Source organism: Papio anubis, chromosome 20 (genome assembly GCF_008728515.1).
Source record: "Papio anubis isolate 15944 chromosome 20, Panubis1.0, whole genome shotgun sequence".
Classification (NCBI taxonomy): domain Eukaryota; kingdom Metazoa; phylum Chordata; class Mammalia; order Primates; family Cercopithecidae; genus Papio; species Papio anubis.
Window position 1 is genome coordinate 31,393,268 of NC_044995.1, and position 22,826 is coordinate 31,416,093.

A 22,826-nucleotide genomic window follows, 5' to 3' on the forward strand; every position below is an offset into this window, starting at 1 on the left:
GCTGACATTTAGGCACGTAATAATCCCATTGCCCAAATAGTGTACGTTATACCTAACAAGTAGTTTTTCAATGCTTGTCTCTCTTTTTTAAAGAATTCCCAGTGTTCATTGTTTGTCTCTTTGTTTCCATGTGCACCCAATGTTTACCTTCCACATGTATGTGAGAACATGTGGCATTTGTTTTACTGATCAGGGTTAATTTGCTTATAATAATGGCCTTCTGCTGCATTCACATTGCTGCAAAAAACATCATTCTTTTCTGTGGCTCTATAGTATTACATAGTATAAGTACCTCATTTTCCTTATTCAGTCTAAGATTCATAGGTACCTTGTCTAACTCTGTCTTTTCTCCTGTGAATAATGCTGCAATAAACATGTAACTGCAGGGTTTTTTGGCAAAATAGAAGAAATTTTTCAAGGTAAAGTATTATCATTGAAAGGCAAGCTAAAAAAACTATCAGTTATACACTTACTCCTGATAGAGTGACTTATTAAAAAGAAAAAATGTTGGTAAAGATTTGAAGAATAAAGAATGCTTGCACACTGTTGGTTTGAATGTAAATGAGGACAGCCATTATGAAAGGTAGATTTCTTTAAAAACTTAAACTACCATGTAAAACAGCAATTGTACTATTGGATATATATCCACAACAAATGAAATCAGAATGAAGAAATATTTTTACTTCTATGTTGTTTGTAGCACTCTTCACAATAGCCAAAATACAGAATCTTCACTTCAACATCTAATGAGTAAATAAAGACAATGTGGTATATATACACAATGAAATGCTATTTATTATTTTAAAAATAATTTTTGTTGTTGTTTTTGAAACCAAGTCTCTCTCTGTCTCCCAGGCTACAGTGCAGTGGCACGATCTTGTCTCATTGCTACCTTGGCATCCTTGGTTCAAGAGATTCCCATTCCTCAACCTCCAAAGTAGCTGGAATTACAGGTATGCACCACCATGCCCAGCTGAATTTTTTTTTTCGTATTTTTTTCTAGAGATGAGATTTCACCACGTTGCCCAGGCTAGTCTGAAACTCTTTGGCTGAAGCAATTCACCTGCCTCAGACTCCCAGAGTACTGAGATTACAGGTGAAAGCCACCACTCCTGGCCTAAAAAAAAAGAAAATTCTATTATTTTCAATAGCATGGATTAAGCTGGAGGACATTACATTAGTTGAGATAAGCCAGGCACAGAAAGATTAATATCTCATTATTTTACTTACATATGGATTTCAAATAATTTAAATCTCAGTGATGTAGAGAGTAAAATGGTGACTATCAGGTGCCAAGGTATTTGGAAGAAATGGAGGGCTGGAAATATGTTTGTCAAAAATACATAATTATAGTTGGATAGGAGGAATAAGTTCAAGAGATTTCTTGTACAACATGGTGACTATAGTTCATAATGTGTTTGTTTTTTTGAAAAATGATAAGACAATGTCATATGGTCTCACCATAAAAATGTTAACTATGGAGGTAAAGCATTACCTAGAACTAATCATTTGACAATATATATACTTCTAAATATTATATGCTACAGAAAACATACACATTTTATCTGTCAAAGAATATATTTTTAAAACATCATAGAAGGAGGACAGTGTTTGAAATATTGTCGGTGTCTTTGTCATAATCTTGGCTGAATATTATCAAAAATATGTAGTTTTGGGGTGTTTTTGTCACTTATTGTGTCAGTCATAACCTATTGGGGGAACCAGCCCCCAATATTTTAATCTAGGTTATTTTCTATTTTCCCTAAGTGTCAGCTGGTCTGAGAAATAAAGAGTACAAAAGAGAGAAATTTTACAGCTGAGTCTCTGGGGGTTGCATCACATGTCGGCAGGTTCTGCGATGCCCCACTGAGCCACAAAACCAGTCAGTTTTTATTAGGGATTTGAAAAGGGGAGGGGGGTATGAATAGGGAGTGGGTCACAGAGATCACATGCTTCAGAGATCAATAAAAGATCACAAGGGCAGGGAAGCAGAGTGAGATCACAAGGCCAGGGTGAAACTAGAATTACTGATGAAGGTCCATGTCCCGCTGGGCACACATTGTCATTGATAAACATCTTAACAGGAAACAGGTTTGAGAGCAGACAGCTGGTCTGACTAGAATTCACCAGACTGGAATTTCCTAATCATTGCAAGCCTGAGGGCACTGCAGGAGACCAGGGCGTATTTCATCCCTTATCTTCAACTGCATAAGACAGACACTCTTAGAGTGACCGTTTTCGAGACCTCCCCCTGGGAATGCATTCTTTTCCCAGGGCTATTCCTTGCTGAGGAAAAGAATTCAGCGATATTTCTCCTATTAGCTTCTTGTAAGAAGAGAAATATGACTCTGTTCTGCCCAGCCCCGCAGACTGTCAGACCTTATGATTTTCTCCCTTGTTCCCTGAAAATCACTGTTATTCTGTTCTTTTCAAGGTGCCCAGATTTCATATTGTTCAAACACACATGCTTTACAAACAATTTGTGCAGATAATGCAATCATCACAGGGTCCTGAGGCGACATACATCCTCAGCTTATGAAGATGACAGGATTATGAGATTAAAGTAAAGACAGGCATAGGAAATTATAAGAGTATTGATTGGGGAAGTGATAAATGTCCATGAAATCTTCACAATTTATGTTCAGAGATTGCAGTAAAGACAGGCGTAAGAAATTATAAAAGTCTTAATTTGGGGAACTAACCAATGTCCATGAAATCTTCATAATTTATGTTCTTCTGCCATGGCTTCAGCAGGTCCCTCCGTTCAGGGTCCTTGACTTCCCACAACAATAACCATAGAAACTCTGATATTTGACAGCATGTTCTGGACCCAGTAAATTGCAAGGGAGGAGCCAATGTACTTTAGGATTTTTACTTTAAGATTGGGGCACCTGGAGTTTCTGGTGCTCATAGTAATGGTATGAAAGACACGAAGGGGGCAGGTGTTGCTTATGGTCCAATGACTGGCCACTCTGTGAACACAGTAAACTAGTTTGCATGCAAAATAACAGGAAATGTTTTAATCCAAAAGCTGTCATAATCTCTGCAGCTTTTCCAGAGAAAATGAGCAAGAAGTTGGCTACAGTTTGGTGACTAAAAACTGTAGACTGAACTTGTAACACTAAAAAAAAAAAAAAAAGTAAAACAATTTAAAAAAATTAACACTAAAAAAAAAAAAAAACTTGTAACACTAAAATAAAATGAGAGTGAGAAATTCATCCAAATTATAATATCAATACGGAAAAGAAACATGTTTCTTTATTTCAAATCACAGAAGTTATTTTATTATCCTCCAACATTTCATACTCAAACTTAAAAATAGAAGATCCTGCATGGAAATGTACATTGTGCTGTAAGTATATCATAGAAAATTAAATTTAAAATTATTCACTTACCATTAGCTCTCTTAAAAATTTTATTTCTGGCCGGGCGCGGTGGCTCAAGCCTGTAATACCAGCACTTTGGGAGGCCGAGACGGGCGGATCACGAGGTCAGGAGATCAAGACCATCCAGGCTAACACGGTGAAACCCCGTCTCTACTAAAAATACAAAAAATTCGCCGGGCATGGTGGCAGGCGCCTGTAGTCCCAGCTACTCGGGAGGCTGAGGCAGGAGAATGGCGTAAACCCGGGAGGCGGAGCTTGCAGTGAGCTGAGATCCGGCCACTGTACTCCAGCCTGGGTGACAGAGCGAGACTCCGTCTCAAAAAAAAAAAAAAAAAAAAAAAATTTATTTCTAAGGTACATTTTCTAGCACATGGCTGGAGTGCAATTGTGCGATCTCAGCTCACCACAACATCTGCCTCCCAGGCTCAAGCGATTCTCCTGCCTCAGCCTCCCAAGTAGCTGGGAGTATAGGCATGTGCCACCACGCCTGCCTAATTTTGTATTTTTAGTAGAGACAGGGTTTCTCCATGTTGATCAGGCTGGTCATGAACTCCTGACCTCGGGCATCTGCTCATCTCAGCATCCCAAAGTGTTGGGATTTACAGGCTTGAGCCACCATGCCCAGCCAAGATTTTTCTTTTACAAAGAAAAACAATGCTGATTTAATCCTGTTACTTGTGGATAGTGTATGCTTTTCATCTTAGTTACATGATCTGAAATTTATATTGATAAGCAAATTTGTCAGTTATATATAAAAATAATGCTATTAAAAATAGCAACTTGCTCATCAAAACCTACAAAGTACCATTTGAAATGACATGGCATGAAGACAACAGTGAGTAAACTGTAGCTATAACACAGAAAAGAAGGGCTGTGATGCATACATAGTTAGAATACACACAATGAGACAAACAAAACTGAAGATAATTAGGAAATAATACATGCAGAATTTCTCCATGATCCATTTATGCCTAGTGTTCCATTATTGGATCTCTTAAGTATGTGGGAGTTATTTATATCCTATGGCTCAAGGTCATCACCAAAATCTGATTGCAAAAATTCAAAAAATTGTAACCTCAGGCATAAATGGGTTGAATTCAGCAAGATTCAGCTTTGCAGCCTGGAAATAATGTTCTCTCCACATGAAGAATCAATTTTATTTCTTCACCATTGATATTTTCCATCACTGACTTGAAATTACAAACTAACTTTAGCAGAAATATTTGTGACTTATTATGGAGCATCTGTTACACAGCAAAAACTGACAGGTGTTTCCTACATTTATATATAAAAACATTCTCATGACTTATTAAGCTTCCCTAATACCTAAACATTGACTCAATATATCAATTATAAAAACAGAAAGGAGCAATAAAGAAAAGAAAGCTTATATAGGATTCTCCAATTAAAAGAACAAAGCGGAGTGTTGTAACTAAATAAAATGTAATTTAATACACTAATTATGGAATTACATCAAAATTATTTTGTCTGCACTACTAAATTTTATAAAAATCTTTTAATTACAGGATAGCTCATGTAATGAATAATTTATTAACTAAAATATATACATACATGTATATATATTTATATATAATGAATTATTCACATAATGAATAATTCATTAACCATAATATATACATACATGTATATGTGTGTGTGTGTACATATATATAAATAAAATATGGTTGGCTCTGTGTCTTCACCCAAATCTTGAATTGTACTCCCATAATTCCCACTTGTGGGAGGGACCAATGGGAGATAATTTGAGTCCTGGTGGCAGTTTCCCCCATACTGTTTTCGTGGTAGTGAATAAGTCTCATGAGACCTGATGGTTTTATCATGGGTTTCCGCTTTTGCATCTTTCTCCTTTTCTCTTGCTGCTGCCATGTAAGATGTGCCTTTTGCTGCTCACTATGATTCTGAGGCCTCCCCAGCCATGTAAAACTGTAAGTTCAGTTAAACCTCTTTGTCTTCCCGGTCTTGAGTATGTCTTTATCAGCAGTGTGAAAACAGATTAATACAGTAAATTGGTACCAGTAGAGTGGGGTGTTGCTGTAAAGATACCCAAAATGTGGAAGTGCCTTTGGAATTGGGTAACAGGCGGAGGTTGAAATGGATGTTCTGAGAAATTCAAGACAGCTGCTGCAGAAATTTGCAAAAGTAACAAGGGGCCAAATGTTAATTCCCAAGACAATGGGGAAAATGCTTCTGGGGCACATCAGAGGTCTTCGCAGCAGTCTCTCCCATCACAGGCCTGCAGGCCTAGGAGAAAATGATGTCCTGCATCCCAGCCACTCCAGCTGTGGTTGAAAGAGGCCAATGTAGAGGTTAGACCATGGCTTTAGAGGGTGCAAGCCTCAAGCCTTGGCAGCTTCCATGTGGTGTTAAGCCTATGGATGCACAGAAGTCAAGAATTAAAGTTTTGGAACCTCTACTTAGATTTCAGAAGATGTATGATATGCCTGGATGCCCAGGCAGAAGTTTGCTGCAGGGGTGGGGTGTTCATGGAGAACCTCTACTAGGGCAGTGCAGAAGGGAAATGTGGGGTCAGAGTCTCCACACAGAGTCCCTGCTGGGGCACCACCTAGTAAAACTGTGAGGACAGGGTCACTGTCCTCCAGACCCCAGAATGGTAGAGGCACCAACAAACCACAGACACTCAATGCCAACCCATGAATGCAGCTGGAAGGGAAGTTGTACCCTGCAAAGTCACAGGGGCAAAGGTGCCCAAGACCATGGGAACCCACCTCTTGCATCAGCTTGACACAGATGTGAGACTTGTCATCAAAGATCATTTTGGAGCTTTGACTGCCCTGCTTGATTTTGGACTTGCGTAGGGCCAGTAGCCCCTTTGTTTTGGCCAATTTTCTCCATTTGGAATGGCTGTATTTACCAAATGCCTTTACCTCCATTGTATCTGGGAAGTAACTAACTTGCTTTTGATTATACAGGCTCATAGGTGGAAGGGACTTGCCTTGTCTTAGATAAGACTTTGGACTGTGGACCTTTGAGTTAGTGCTGAAATGAGTTAAGACTTTGGAGGACTGTTGGGAAGGCGTGATTGGTTTGGAAATGTGCAGACATGAGATTTGGAGGGGGCAGAGGCAGAATGATGTGGTTTGGCTCTGTCTCCACCCAAATCTGAACTTGAGTTATACTCCCATAAATCCCACATGTTGTGGGAGGGACTCAATGGGAGATAACTTGAACCATGGGGATAGTTTCCACCATACTATTCTCATGGTAGTAAGTCTAATAAGTTCTGATGGTTTTGTCAGGGGTTTCCACTTTCGCATCTTTTTCCTTTTCCTTGCCACCGCCATGTAAGAAGTGCATTTTGGCTCCCACCATGATTGTGAGGCCTCCCCAGCCATGTGGAATTGTAAGTCCAGTTAAATTTCTTTTTCTTCCCAGTCTTGGATATGTCTTCATCAGCAGCATGAAAATGGACTAATATATACAAACAAAAATATTAGGGGTGCAGCATGAGTGTCAGGCAAGTAAATACAGAGAATTTGCATGGGGAGATTCAGAACTATAAGCCATAGATTGTATAGTAATCAGTTCAATACAAGGCAGACAGTATACATTTGGTTTCGGCATTTTTGAAGTTTTAAATTTTCTGGTAGTCACCTTGTTAAAATTATTTTTTTGTTCCAATATTGCTCTTTTCTTCTGAAATTAAGTACAAACTCATACACAAATACACTTAATTACTTCATAATTTTCTTTCAGCTAATGCTCATATTTAGACTAACCTATTTAACTGTATGTAAATCAAAACTAAAAGTCTGTATGTGTTTGCAGGCAGACAGGCCACATGTTCAAAGAGAAATATATAAGAAATTTTAAAAATACAAATTTATTCAGGACTCAAAAATGTATAGATTTATACAGGTATATATTTTTTATTAGTACCACAAAAATAGGCCTGTAATCAATAATAATTTAATTGTTATTTTAGAATAACTAAAAGTGTAGAACTGGATTGTTTGTAATACAAAAGATAAATGCTACAGGTGACAGATACCTCATTTACCCGGATGTGAGTATTATATATTGTATTCTTGTATCAAAATATACCATATATGCTTGGGCGCAGTGAGTCACACCTGTAATCCCAGCATTTTGGGGGGCCGAGGCAAGTGGATCACCTGAGGTCGTGAGTTCAAGACCAGCCTGACCAACATGGAGAAACATCATCTCTACTAAAAATGCAAAATTAGCCAGGCATGGTGGTACATGCCTGTAATTCCAGCGACTCGGGAGACTGAGGCAGGAGAATTGCTTGAACCTGGGAGGTGGAGGTTGTGGTGAGCCGAGATCACACCATTTCACTACTGTTGTCTGGGCAACAAGAGCAAAACTCTGTCTCAAAAAAAAAAAAAACTTATGTACCAAAAAAATTAAGAAAAATAAAGATAAATAATATAAAAGATAATAAAGATTTAACCTATAGAAACAATATTTTTAAACTTATTTGCAGTTTAAAGTCACTGTCAAAAGAGATTACTAGAGATATTATTCCATTATATTACCAAATACAATATTTTTACCAACTTTTACCTATACTGTTGAGTAAGGTGGACTAGGTTTAAGTTAGTGACATAACACTTTATTGAATGCACAATAGTATTTAACATGTTAAAAATATTGAATTGAAATATTAACTTCATACATAATCTAACATTATTAAATGTACTACATTTTATTATACAGAAGTACAGTTAGTAAAATGCAGTATCCATTTATTTATTTATTTATTTATTTATTTATTTATTTATTTTGTTTTTGGAGATGGAGTCTCGCTCTGTCGCCCAGGCTGGAGTGCAGTGGCCAGATCTCAGCTCACTGCAAGCTCCGCCTCCCGGGTTCACGCCATTCTCCTGCCTCAGCCTCCCGAGTAGCTGGGACTACAGGCGCACGCCACCTCGCCTGGCTAGTTTTTTGTATTTTTTAGTAGAGACGGGGTTTCACCGGGTTAGCCAGGATGGTCTCGATCTCCTGACCTTGTGATCCGCCCATCTCGGCCTCCCAGAGTGCTGGGATTACAGGCTTGAGCCACTGCGCCCGGCCCCATTTATTTAATTTTAAATAAAATTAAAAATGTTTTCTTCTAATGATAATGCAGAATACTACCCAGAACACTTACCTCAACAAAATAAAGAAAAAAGAAAAATAAACAGAACACCTACCTCATGCATCACTCAATATTATAAGTCAACCACAAAGAGCCTCTCCACTTAGATTTTCATCATGCATCTTACATTTTAATGTCCTTACTCTTTCATGAAAAAGGCCATCAACAATGCCCACCTAGTAAACAAGACTCTCTCATATCTTTGATGCAGCAAAAATTGATCACAGCCTTTTACATGTGAATCCAATAGCAATGAAGAGACAGCAGAAAATAATTTGAGAGTTGTATTATGGAATTAATCACTTTTCAGAAAATATAATTTTTTCAAGAAATGAAGTATACTTTGAATGTAATTTTAACTCTGCAAAAACCTCTCCTTTTAAAGTTATATAAAATTTTTTTCTACTAACTTTAGTTTTATTTTCTGTACTTAACATTTTGATTTAGTGTAATATCTGAAATGCCAGTGACATATATTTCTATAGTGACTTCTCTAATATTTACAAAGACATAATTTTGGATTAAGTATGTTTTAACTTTTACTGGATCTGCAAAACTATATATTAGCATAACTCTCAGGTGTTTTCTAAGCTGTAGATTTTTAAAGTCTTTTTTCAAAGTTATTACATTTGCAGGGTTTTTTTTTTCCAATATAAATTCCCTGATGTTGAATGAAGTTTGAACTGCTTCAGAGTTTTCCTCTAGTACAAAATATATACAATAAGATCTGTGATACAAGTAAAGGTACTACAACCCTCTTTACATTTGTAATGTTCATCTTCAAAATAAATATTATTCTTCACTTTACAGGCTTATATTTTTTGAAAGATCCTTTGACAGTGATTGTACTTACAATGCTTTTATTAAGTACAAACTCTCTGATGTTGAGTAATATGTGAGCAGATATTAATGGCTTTCACAGTCTTCATATATGTACAGTTTTTCTCAGGTATAAATGTTTTCCTGTGCAATATAAGGTGTTAGTGTTGGTTAAAAGTTCTGCCACATTGTTCACAAATGTAGTTTTCTCCAGTGTAAATTACCTACAATCCTGTCATGCTTACCTACAATCAAGTGTGACAACTATTTAGAGGTTTGTCACATTCTTCACATTTCTAGGATTTCTCACCACTATGATTTCTTTTATGTTTAGAAAATTTTGAAGTTTTCTCAAAAGTATTGTCAAATCTTTCTGGTTTGTAGAGCTTATCCACAGTATGAATTATCTTAGGTTTGTTAAAAATGGAGGACTTGTTAAAGGCTTTGCCATATTTTTCACACTCATAGGGTTTTCCTCCAGTATGAATTTCCTTATGTTTAGTAAGAGTTGAGGACTGGTTAAAGGCTTTTCCACAGTCTGCACATTTATATAGTTTCTCTCCAGTATGAATTTCCTTGCTTAGAAAAGTTTGAGGTGTTGTCAAAAGCACTGTCACCTTTTTCTGTTTTGTAGAGTTTCAATCCAGTATGAATTATTTTATGTCTGTGAAGAATTGAGCACTTCTTAAAAGACTTTCCCACATTCTTAACACTTGTAGGGTTTCTCTCCAGTATGGATTTTCTTATGTTTAGTAAGGTTTGATGATCAGTTAAAAGATTTGCCACATTCTTCATATTTGTAGGGTTTCTCTCCAGCATGAATTATCTTATTTGTAGTAAGGATTGAGGATCAGCTAAAAGCATTGCCGCATTTTTCACATTTGTAGTGTTTCTCTCCAATATGAATTACCTTATGTGTAGGAAGTTGTAAGGACTGGCTAAAGGCTTTGCCACATTCTTCACATTTGAAGGGTTTCTCTTTAGTATGAATTAACTTATTCATAGTAAGATTTGAGGATTCATTAAATGTTTTGCCACATTTGTAGGGTTTCTCTCCAGTATGAATTCTCTGAGGTTTGTAAGAATTGAGGACCAGTTAAAGCCTTTGTCACATTTTTCACATTTGTAAGGCTTCTCTCCAGTATGAATTCTCCTGTGTGTAGTAAGGGTTAAGAAACAGTTAAATCCTGGCCGGGCGCAGTGGCTCAAGCCTGTAATCCCAGCACTTTGGGAGGCCGAGATCGGCGGATCACGAGGTCAGGAGATTGAGACTATCCTGGCTAACACGGTAAAACCCCGTCTCTACTAAAAAATACAAAAAACTAGCCGGGCGACGTGGCGGGCGCCTGTAGTCCCAGCTACTCGGGAGGCTGAGGCAGGAGAATGGCATAAACCCAGGAGGCAGAGGTTGCAGTGAGCTAAGATCCGGCCACTGCACTCCAGCCTGGGCGGCAGAGCGAGACTCTGCCTCAAAAAAAAAAAAAAAAAAAAAAAGAAAAGAAAAGAAACAGTTAAATCCTTTGCCACATTCTTTACATGTGTAGGGTTTCTCTCCAGCATGATTTTATGTATAGTAAGGGTTGAAGATTGGTTAAAAGCTTTGCCACATTCTTCATATTTGAAGGGTTTCTCTTTAGTATGAGTTATCTTATGTTTAGTAAAAGTTGAGGACTTATTAAAAGCTTTGCCACATTCTTCACATTTGAAAGGTTTCTCTTCAGTATGAATTCTCTCTTATGTTTAGTAAGAGTTGAGGGTAGGTTAAAGCTTTTGCCACGTTCTTCACATTTGTAGGATTTCTCTTCAGTATGAATGATCTTACATTTAGAAAGGGTTGAAGAAAGTTAAAGCCTTTGCCACATTTTTCACATTTATAGGGTTTCTCCCCAGTATGAATTATGTTTAGTAAGAGTTGAGAACCAGTTAAAGGCTTTGCCACATTCTTTACATTTGTAGTGTTTCTCTCCAGTATGAATTCTCTTATGTGTAGTAAAGTGTGAGGAGCAGTTAAAAGCATTGCCACATTGTTCACATTTGTAGGGTTTCTCTCCAGTATGAATTCTCTTGTGTGTAGTAAGGTGTGAGGACCAGTGAAAGGCTTTGCCAGATCCTTCACATCTGTAGGGTTCCTCTCTTGTATAAATTATCTCATGTGTAGTAAGGGTTGAAGACTGCTTGAAAGCTTTGCCAAATTCTTCACGTTTGTAGGGTTTCCCTCCAGTATGAATTCCCCTGTGTCTAGTAAGGGGTGAGAACCAGTTAAAGACTTTGCCACATTCTTCACATTGGTAGGAATTCTCTCTAATAGAAAAATCTTCTATGTTGAGTTAGGTATAACAGCATACAAAATGATTTGTGACATTTTTTACATTTGAAAGTTTTCTTTCCAGTATGTCTTATTTCTATTTGAATTTGAAAATTTATGAATGACTTTCACATATTTAGGACATTGAAATATTTTGCTCTTGGTAGTTGTCAAACACTGGTTTAGTCCATCACAACCTTCTTTGTGCACATTACACTCATCTACACTCTTATGGCTTTTTGTTAATTGTAAATTCTCATGTCCACATTTTCCATATCTTCTCAGTACCACTTTTTGGAAAGAATTTTTTATGTCTTGCTCTGGCCTAAGGTCTTGGGCAAAATGAGAACATATAACCGAAAGAAATAAAAACAAATTACTTCACTTACTAGACTCAGATGAATGTAGTTTACAAATCTCACCTATAAAATTATACAAACTACAAACAAGATGGCAAAGCAAAATACCAAAAGCCCTAATTTCTTTGTAGACATATAACAAAAACACTAACCAAAATACATCTGAGGAAATTTTATAAATGAGTTAAGTTTGTAAAGTGACCCAGGTGAGCACAATGCAAAGAGTGACATAGAAGAAAAAGAAAAGTCTGTTAAGTTTACCTAACACAGCTCTTTCTGGTCCCCAATATAACATATTGCCTTTAGAAGAAAATTGCCAACTTTTGGCTCTTTTTATAAAAGGAAAATACTGGTTCATACATCTTCATTACTTGCTTCTAGAGACCTTTTCAGACACTGGTTTCTGCCTATTATAATATATAGTGCTGAAAGAAATGGTGGCATACTTTGGAATGACAGTTTAAGTCTGCTGAAACTACAGTTAAATTTTAAAGCAGCAGAGAGATTGCAGTACCACAGATAGAAAGCAATTGTAGTAAGTGATTACTATTAAGAAGAAACACGGATAAATGCCTTTAACTAAAAAGTAAACACAAAATTACTGACAGGACACATTCTAAGGACATGTTTGAGAGTCTCCCAGAATCTCTAACCAAGACAATGGTTTTCAGACTATGCCAGGCCAAAGCTATCTTATAAAGACTGTGACAGGTAACATTTTTTAATGTCCAAATTTCAATCAAAGACTACAATGTATAAAAAATAGGGCAATATGGTGCCACCAAAAATATTACAACATTTTCAGAAAAACATCATAAAAGAGATGTATACATTTATTTTAAAAAAGGAAAATAAATTGAATAATGCTCAGTGGGTGAAATAGAAACAATGAGAACCATAGAAAACCAAAAAAATGGGAACAAGAACAAAAATATTTAAAAATATCGAAAAAACAGAAACTGGATGTAAAAATACAAGAAAGAATAGCTGAAAACTCTTGAAAGAGAAATTGATATAGAAATGAAGAAACTCAACACAAAAACTAAGATACAAAGATATATTGATAACAAACATATATAAAAGCACTATTTCAAAGTCACAGACAAGAAGAGAATCTTGGAAACTGCAAGATGAAAGTGATGTGTCATTTGCAAGCATAGTCTTATGAGATAGCCAGTAAATTGACAACAAAACTTTTGCAGGCCAGAAGGGAACTGTGTAATATAGTCAAAGTCCTGAAAAATACAGCAATCAAGTAAGTATAATACTATCAAAACGTCTGTCCTGCCAAATAAACAAAAATCTTCAAAAAACCAAATTCTGAAAAAGTATATTGGCATTCCATATGTCCTACATATGCTAAAAGCAGCTGCTTCTACTGAAAATAACACGATTCAACGAAACAACAAATAATCATATTAAATACATTATTTTCTGGGAAAGATATGCATATATGCAAAAATTGAATTTCATAGCATTATAATGTGCAAAAAACATTTCTAATTATTCTCTAAAATTTGAAAGAGAAAATCACAGAAATCATTATATATACCTATTAATAAATATACCACATAAAAAGATACAATTAGCATTATCAATCAGGCCAGGCGCGGTGGCTCATGCCTGTAATCTCAGCACTTTGGGAGGCTGAGATGGGTGGATCACGAGGTCAGAAGAATGAGACCATCCTGGCTAACACGGTGAAACCCTGTCTCTACTAAAAATACAAAAAAATCAGCTGGGCGTGGTGGTGGTGAGTGCTTGTAGTCTCAGCTACTCGGGAGGCTGAGGCAGGAGAATGGTGTGAACCCAGGAGGCAGAGCTTGCCGTGAGCCGAGATTGTACCACTGCACTTCAGCCTGGGTGACAGAATGAGACTCCATCTAAAAAAAAAAACAGCAATATCAATCACAAGTTTAAGGGCAGATGTAATGAGAAAATTTTTTTTTTTTTTTGCATACAACTGAATTTCCTTTTCTACCAGAATTATTTCTATTATTGTATCTTTTAGAGGTTTTATGTAATTCCTAAGGTACCACAAAGAACATGTCAGTGTAGATACACAAAGCAAAATAAGAGGAACTAAAAGCTTATCAATATAAAAATAAACAAGATGACCAGGTGCAGTGGCTTATGCCTGTAATCCCAGCATTTTGGGAGACCAAGGCAGACAGATCACTTGAGGTCAGGAGTTCGAGACCAGCGTGACCAACATGGGGAAACCCCATCTCCACTAAAAATACAAAAATTAGCTGGGTGTGCTGTCGGGTGCCTGTAATCCCAGCTACTTGGGACGCTGAGGCAGGAGAATCACTTGCACCTGGGAGGCAGAGGTTGCAGTGAACCAAGATCATGCCATTGCACTCCAGCCTGGGCAACAAGAGCAAGACTCCATCTCAAAAAAAAATTAAAAATTAAACAGACACAAAAAACAGAAAAAGAGAAAATGAGGGACAAAGATAAAATAATGAAATAAAACAATATAGTAACATCAGCATGTCTTTCTGCTTTAAAAATTACATATAATTTTCTAATAAAGAGACTTTCAATAAAGGGATTTATTTTAAAAATTTAAAAAGTGATATCCAACTTACCTTTATACAAGGGCAATCTGAGATCTAGTGATTAAAAAAAGACTAAAACTGACAAGATGGATGTAGAAATTGCATGCAAGTATTAATTGAATGAGAGCAAAAGAGGTCCAAGTATATTACACAAGCTACATCTTAAATCAAAAATGGTCATATTTTATAAAATGTACTCTAAGTTAAAACTGCAAGAAGACCAAGAAGGACATTAAACAATAATATATTTATTTACTGGGAACCTACAACAAATTTACGTGTGTGGGCCAGGCGCGGTGGCTCAAGCCTGTAATCCCAGCACTTTGGGAGGCCGAGACGGGCGGATCACGAGGTCAGGAGATCGAGACCATCCTGGCTAACACGGTGAAAACCTGTCTCTACTAAAAAATACCAAAAAAACCTAGCCGGGCGAGGTGGTGGGCGCCTGTAGTCCCAGCTACTCGGGAGGCTGAGGCCGGAGAATGGCGTAAACCCGAGAGGCGGAGCTTGCAGTGAGTTGAGATCCAGCCACTGCACTCCAGCCTGGGCGACAGAGCGAGACTCCGTCTCCAAAAAAAAAAAAAAAATTTACGTGTGTGTGTGTGTGTATCTCACACGAAGTTTCCAAATATATAAAGCAAATATTTGACAGAATGGAAGAAACACTTAGATACCAGTAAAAGTATAGTAAGACATTTTGATGCTCCACTTTCTGTATAAAAGTAAAACAAAACAGCATGTTAGTAAGTGAAGAGAAGACTTGAAAGCAGTGTAAAACCATTATTTCTAAGAGAGGTATAGAGAAGACTCCTCAACAATATCAAGATACACAACCTTCTCAATAGCTCATACAACATTCTCCTTGATAGACCACCTGTTAGGCAAAAAAAATTTACAAATTTGTTGAAACTGAAATTTTATGGATTCTATGACCAAAACAAAATGAGTATAGAGAAAAATTAAAAATTTACATATATGGAAATTAAACAACACACACTTCAGTATACTCCTGTTCAAAGGTTGAAATGATTAATATTTTGAGGATATCCATACTGCTTAATGTAATCTACAGATTTAATGTTATATTTTTTCTAATTGTTATTGCATTTTTGAAGAAATAGAAACAGCAGCCCCAAAAGTATATAAAATCTCAAGAGACAATGAAGTTCAAAACAATATTAAAAAAAAAAATACAATGTGGAGAGCATTACAGTTCCTGATTTCAAAACATATTATAAAGCTAAAGAATTAAAACAATTTGGCATGAGAATAATGGCTAAAAAGTGGACTAACAAAATGGAATGCTGCATATATATAAACTTTCACATATACAGTCACGTAAAGAGTTATTTGCACACCCATTACTATTGCAGCATTGTTACTGAAAGCCGGTAGGTAAAGCCATGAAAATTTCTGTAACCAAATCATTCAGTAGATATAATTTGAAATATAAAAATACTGAAATATAAGCCAAGGTTTTAAAGAGAGGAAATATTCTAACAACTATAAATATAAAGCTTGATGATATTATGCAAAATGAAATGAGCCAGCCACAAAAAGACAGAGGTTGTATGAGATATATGAATCAGTTATACTCTTTTTTATTATTATTATTATACTTTAAGTTCTAGGGTACATGTGCACAATGTGCAGGTTTGTTACATATGTATACACGTGCCATGTTAGTGTGCTGCACCCCAGTTGTACTCTTAAAAATAAAACAAACAGTGGTGGTTGCAAAGTGCCAGGAAATCAGAAAAATTGGTCGTTGTTTAATTTATATTGAGATTTAGCTTTGCAAAATAAAAACATTCTAGGGGTATGTTGCATAACATTGTCAATATAATTAATATGTCTAAACAAAATATTTTAAAATATTTGAAATTTTATGTGTTTTTTTGACAAGTAAAAATAAACAATAATACCTTAAAAGATACAGATAGTTTTAGTATTATTTTCAAATCCAAAAGCATCTCTTCCACACAAAAGTAATATAGATTCACAATAGATATTGAAATTAGGAGAATTTGTATGATTGCTCACCTAGACAAGATTGAACAACCATTCACAACAAACCTACAAAACAAATATACAAATCATAAAAAATACAGAAATAATATTTATGCAGGCAGACAAGCATAGAGGTAATTATATTGGCAGAAGACATGTGGCTGATTCACATTTGATTTTGCTTGACACTATCTTAAATTTTACAAAGTCAAGCACTGTCATATACAATTATAATATCAACTAAAACATCAACACACAAGTAACTGGAGTGAAGGGGCATGCCCTAAAATACATAATATACAAAAAATTGCAAAACAAAATTAAAATATGGATTACAAAACTTATCAGACACCATCAAGTAGACTGATATATTCATGAAAGACATCTTAGATGAACAATATAGGGGAAAAAGTAATACAAAGGTTACTTGAAGCCAAAAAAGGCTGACGACTGCCCCAATGTTTATGTAATAAAAAAATTCTAACCAATAATACTTAATTCAAAATTATTTTACTTCAAAAACAAGATAAAAATAAAGACTTTCCAAAATAAAAATTCAAGGTGTTCATTAACACTAGCACAGTCCTAAGAAAAATTGTTACATGGTGGCCAGGCACAGTGGCTCATGCCTGTAATTCCACAGCTTTAGGAAGTCAACACAATCAGATCACTTGAGACCAGTAGTTCAAGATCTGCCTGAGAAACATAGTGAGACTCTGCATATAAACACACAGAAATGCTAAGATGAGTCCATTATGTTGAAAAATAAAAATGATGCTGAATGACATCATGAAACCATATATAAATATAAAGCTATCTATTAAATTAAATATGCAGACACATATAGAAATTTTTCCTATCATAATGATGCTACATAAAATCCTTAAAGTTCTTCTAGATATAAAAAACAAGATATAAATCTCCACAAATCGGTTAATAGACACACAATGTAAGATATGATCTGTAATATCAACAAACTGGAAAATAGAACAGTATAGGTTTTGTATTTAACTGAAGGTGTATGAGATTAAAATATATTGTTTTAACTTTAAGATATTTACTGTAATCTCCATTTTTCAACATGGTTACATTAGATGTCAAGATGATTACATTATATTTATGGATAGTATGCAAAACAAAATGAAAAAATAATTGAAGCATGTCACAACAAAATTAAAAATTAAGGCAGTGAAACAGGAAATGAGAAACAAACACATAAAACAGTAAAAATGAGGTGGTTTCTGCAGACTTACTCTTTCCCCAAGCCCACTCTGAGGAATCTAGGCACTTTAGATGGGTGGAATTCTTCCCAGTGAAGCACACTCTTTCCACCAAGAGGCGCCAGAGTGCTTTGTTAAGTGGTTCCCTGATCTCATGCATCCTGAGAGGGAGAGACCTCCCAAGAGACATCATCAGACAACATATACAGGAGTGTTCCCATTGTCATCAGGCCGGTGCTTCTCTGCAACAAAAATTCCAGAGGAAAAAGCAGATGACTAGTCATCTCTGCTGTTCTGCAGCCTCCAGTGATGACATCTCCAGGTGTGGGATGGACCCAGGCTAATATGGTCTGGAGCAAACCCCAAGCAAATTGCAGAAGCCCTACAGAAGAGGGCCCTGGCTGTTAAAAGAAAAACAAACAAACAGAAAGCAATAACAACAACAGCATCAACAAAAAGTTCCCAAAAAACCTTATCCAAATTTCGACATTCTCAAAGACTAGGTATACTCACAAAGATGAGAAAGAATCCACAAAAGAATACTGAAGACTTAAAAAGTCAGAATGCCTCTTCTTCTCCAAATGATTGCAACACCTCTCCAGCAATGAAACAGAACTGGGCAGAAGCTGAGATAGATGAATTAACAGGAGTAGGCTTTAGAAGGTGGGTAACAATGAACTTTGCTGAGCTAAGAGAGCATGTTCTAACCCAATGAAAAGATGCTAAAAACCATGAAAAACATTACAGGAACTGTTAACCTGAATAACCAGTTCAGAGGGAACATAAATGAACTGAACTGTGTTTTTTGATTTCTCAATAATTGAGTAGACCAAGCAGAGGAAAGAATTTCAGAACTTGAAGACCATCTTGCTGAAATGAGATATGCAGACAAGATTTAAGTAAAAAGAATAAAAAGAAATGAAAAAATCTCTGAGAACTATGTGATTATGTAAAAAGACAACCTACATCTGACTGGGATAACTTAAAGAGATGGAGAGAATGGAACCAAGTTGAAAAATATACTTCAGGTTATCATCCAGAAGAACTTTTCTAACCTAACAAGAGAGTACAACATTTAAATTCAGAAAGTCCAGAGAGCCCAGTAAGATATTCCATGAGAAAAACAATCCCAAGACATGGAATCATCAGATTCTTCAAGGTTGAAATTCAGGAGGATAGGAAGAATCAATATTGTGAAAATGGCCACACTGCCCAAGGTAATTTATAGATTCAGTGCCATCCCCATTAAGCTACCAATGGCTTTCTTCACAGAATTGGAAAAAACTACTTTAAAGTTCATATGGAACCAAAAAAGACCCTGCATTGCCAAAACAATCCTAAGCCAAAAGAACAAAGCTGGAGACCTCATGCTACCTGACTTCAAACTATACTACAATGCTACAGTAACCAAAACAGCATGATACTGGTACCAAAACAGAGATATAGACCAATGGAACAGAACAGAGCCCTCAGAAATAATACCACACATCTACAGCCATCTGATCTTTGACAAACCTGACAAAAGCAAGAAATGGGGAAAGGATTCCCTATTTAATAAATGGTGCTGGGAAAATTGGCTAGCCATAAGTAGAAAGCTGAAACTGGATCCTTTCCTTACTCCTTATACGAAAATTAATTCAAGATGGATTAGAGACTTAAATGTTACACCTAAAATCATAAAAACCCTAGAAGAAAACCAAGGTAATACCATTCAGGATATAGGCATGGGCAAGGACTTCATGTCTAAAACACCAAAAGCAATGGCAACAAAAGCCAAAATTGAAAAATGGGATCTAACTAAGCTAAAGAGCTTCTGCACAGCAAAAGAATCCACCATCAGAGTGAACAGGCAACCTACAGAATGGGAGAAAATTTTTGCAGTCTACTCATCTGACAAAGGGCTAATATCCAGAACCTACAAATAACTCAAACAAATTTACGAGAAAAATATAAACAACCCCATCAAAAAGTGGGCAAAGGATATGAACAGACATTTCTCAAAAGAAGACATTCATACAGCCAACAGACACATGAAAAAATATTCATCATCACTCACCATCAGAGAAACGCAAATCAAAACCACAATGAGATACCATCTCACACCAGTTAGAATGGCAATCATTAAAAAATCAGGAAACAACAGGTGCTGGAGAGGATGTGGAGAAATAGAAACACTTTTACACTGTTGATGGGACTGTAAACTAGTTCAACCATTGTGGAAAACAGTGTGGCAATTCCTCAAGGATCTAGAACTAGAAATACCATTTGACCCAGCAATCCCATTACTGGGTATATACCCAAAGGATTATAAATCATGCTGCTATAAAGACACATGCACACGTATGTTTATTGCAGCACTATTCACAATAGCAAAGACTTGGAATCAACCCAAATGTCCATCAGTGACAGACTGGATTAAGAAAATGTGGCACATATACACCATGGAATACTATGCAGCCATAAAAAAGGATGAGTTCGTGTCCTTTGTTGGGACATGGATGCAGCTGGAAACCATCCTTCTCAGCAAACTATCACAAGAACAGAAAACCAAACACCACTCATAGGTGGGAATTGAATAATGAGATCACTTGGACACAGGAAGGGGAACATCACACACCAGGGCCTATTGTGGGGAGGGGGAAGGGGGAGGGATAGCATTAGGAGATATATCTAATGTAAATGATGAGTTAATGGGTGCAGCTCACCAACATGGCACATGTATACATATGTAACAAACCTGCACGTTGTGCACATGTACCCTAGGACTTAAAGTATGATAATAATAATAATAATAATAATAATAATAATAAAATTCAGGAAAAAATGATAAGGGCAGCCAGAGAGAAAGGCCAGGTAATCTACAAAAAGAAGCCCATCAGACTAACAGTGGAACTCCAAGCAGAAACCGTACAAGCCAGAAAAGATAGAAGGGCAATATTCAACATTCTTATAGAAAAGAATTTCCAACCCAAAATTTTATATCCATCAAAACTAAACTTTATATGTGAAAGAGAAGTAAAATATTTTTCAGACAAGCAAATGCTGAAGGAATGCTCAAGAAATTCTTGATTTCTGCTTTACTTTAATTATTTACCTAGAAGTCATTCAGGAGCAGGTTGTTCAATTTCCATGTAATTGTGTGGTTTTAAGTGAGTTTCTTGCTTTTCAGTTCTAATTTGATTGCACTGTGGCCGGAGAGACTTTGTTATAATTTTGTTTCTTTTGCATTTGCTGAGGAGTGTTTTACTTTCAATTTTGTGATCAGTTTTAGAGTAAGTGCCACGTGGCACTTAGAAGAATGTGTACTGTGTTGGTTTTGCCTGGAGAGTTCTGTAGATATCTATCAAGTCCACTTGACCCAGAGCTGAGTTTAAGTCCTAAATAGCCTTGTTAGTTTTCTGTCTAAGTGATCTGTCTAATATTGACAGTGGATCTTAAAGTCTCCCACTATTATTTTGTGGGAATCTAAGTCTCTTTTAAGGTATCTAAGAATGCCTGTAGTCCCAGCTACTCCGGAGGCTGAGGCAGGAGAATGGCATGAACCCGGGAGGCGGAGCTTGCAGTGAGCTGAGATTCGGCCACTGCACTCCAGCCTGGGCAACAGAGCGAGACTCCGTCTCAAAAAAAAAAAAGAAATTCTTTGAAACCAATGACAACAAAGAGACAACATACCAGAATATCTGGGATGCAGCTAAAGAAGTGTTAAGGGGGACATTAGTAACACTAAATACCCACATCAAAAAGCTAGAAAGATCTTAAGTTGACACCCTAACATCACAACTAAAAGAATGAGATCACCAAGAGCAAACAAACCCCAAAGCCAGCAGAAGACAAGAAATAACCAAGATCAGAGTGAAACTGAAGGAATGAGAAACACAAGAAAACTCTTCAAAAAGTCAATAAATCCAGGAGCTGGTTTTTTGACAAAATTAATAAAATAGATGGACTGCTAGCTATACTAATAAAAAAGAAAATAGAGAAGAAAAAAATAGATACAATAAAAAATAATAAAGTAAATATCATCACTGACCCCCCACAGAAATACACAAAACCATCAGCAAGTACTATAAACACCTCTATGCATATAAACTGGAAAATCTAGAAAAAACAGATAAAATCCCGGACACATCTACCCTTTCAAGACTGAACCAAAAAGAAGCTGAATTCCTGAATAAACCGATAACAAGTTCTGAAATTGAGGCAGTAATAATTAGCCTATCCACCAAGGAAAGCCCAGGACCAGATGGATTTACAGCTGAATTCTACTAGAGGGACAAAGAGAAGCTGGTATTATTTCTTCTGAAGCTATTCCAAATGATAGAAAAAGAGGGACTTCTCCTTAACTCATTCTATGAGGCGGCATCATCCTGATACCAAAACCTGGCAGAGATATAACAGCAACAACAAAACTGCAAGCCAATATTCCTGATAAACATCAATGCAAAAATTCTCTATAAAATACTGGCAAACCAAATCCAGCAGCACATTAAAAAGCTTATCCACCATGATGAGGTCGGCTTCATCCCTGGGAATCAAGACTGGTTCAACATGCACAAATCAAAAAACTGTAATTTATCATATAAACAGACCTAAAGGAAAAAACCACATGATTATTTCAATAGATGCAGAATAGGCATTCAATCAAATTCAACATCCCTTCATGTTAAAAAAAACTCTCAATAAACTAGGTATTCATGGAACATACCTCAAAATAACAAGAGCCATTTATGACAAACCCACAGCCTATATCATACTAAAAGGGCAAAAGCTTGAAAACTGGTCAAGACAAGAATGCCTTCTCTCAACACTCCTATTTAACATAGTTTTGGAAGTTCTGCCCAGGGAAATTAGGCAAGATAAATAAATAAAAGGTATTCAAATAGGAAGAGAGAAAGTCAAATTTTCTCTGTTTGCAGATGACATAATCCTATACTCAGAAAGTTCCACTGTCTCAGCCCAAAAGCTTCTTTAGCTGATAAGCAACTTCAGCAGTTTCAGGATATAAAATCAATGTGCAAAAATC

The 22,826-nt window shown here is 36.3% G+C and overlaps 1 protein-coding gene across 1 annotated transcript in view; it reads right to left on the reverse strand.

Moving 5' to 3' along the window:
- The window catches only part of LOC101014153 (zinc finger protein 708), a 702,618-nt gene that overhangs the window by 647,220 nt on the left and 32,572 nt on the right, over nt 1-22,826 (reverse strand). The gene's annotated exons all lie outside the window — the stretch shown is intronic.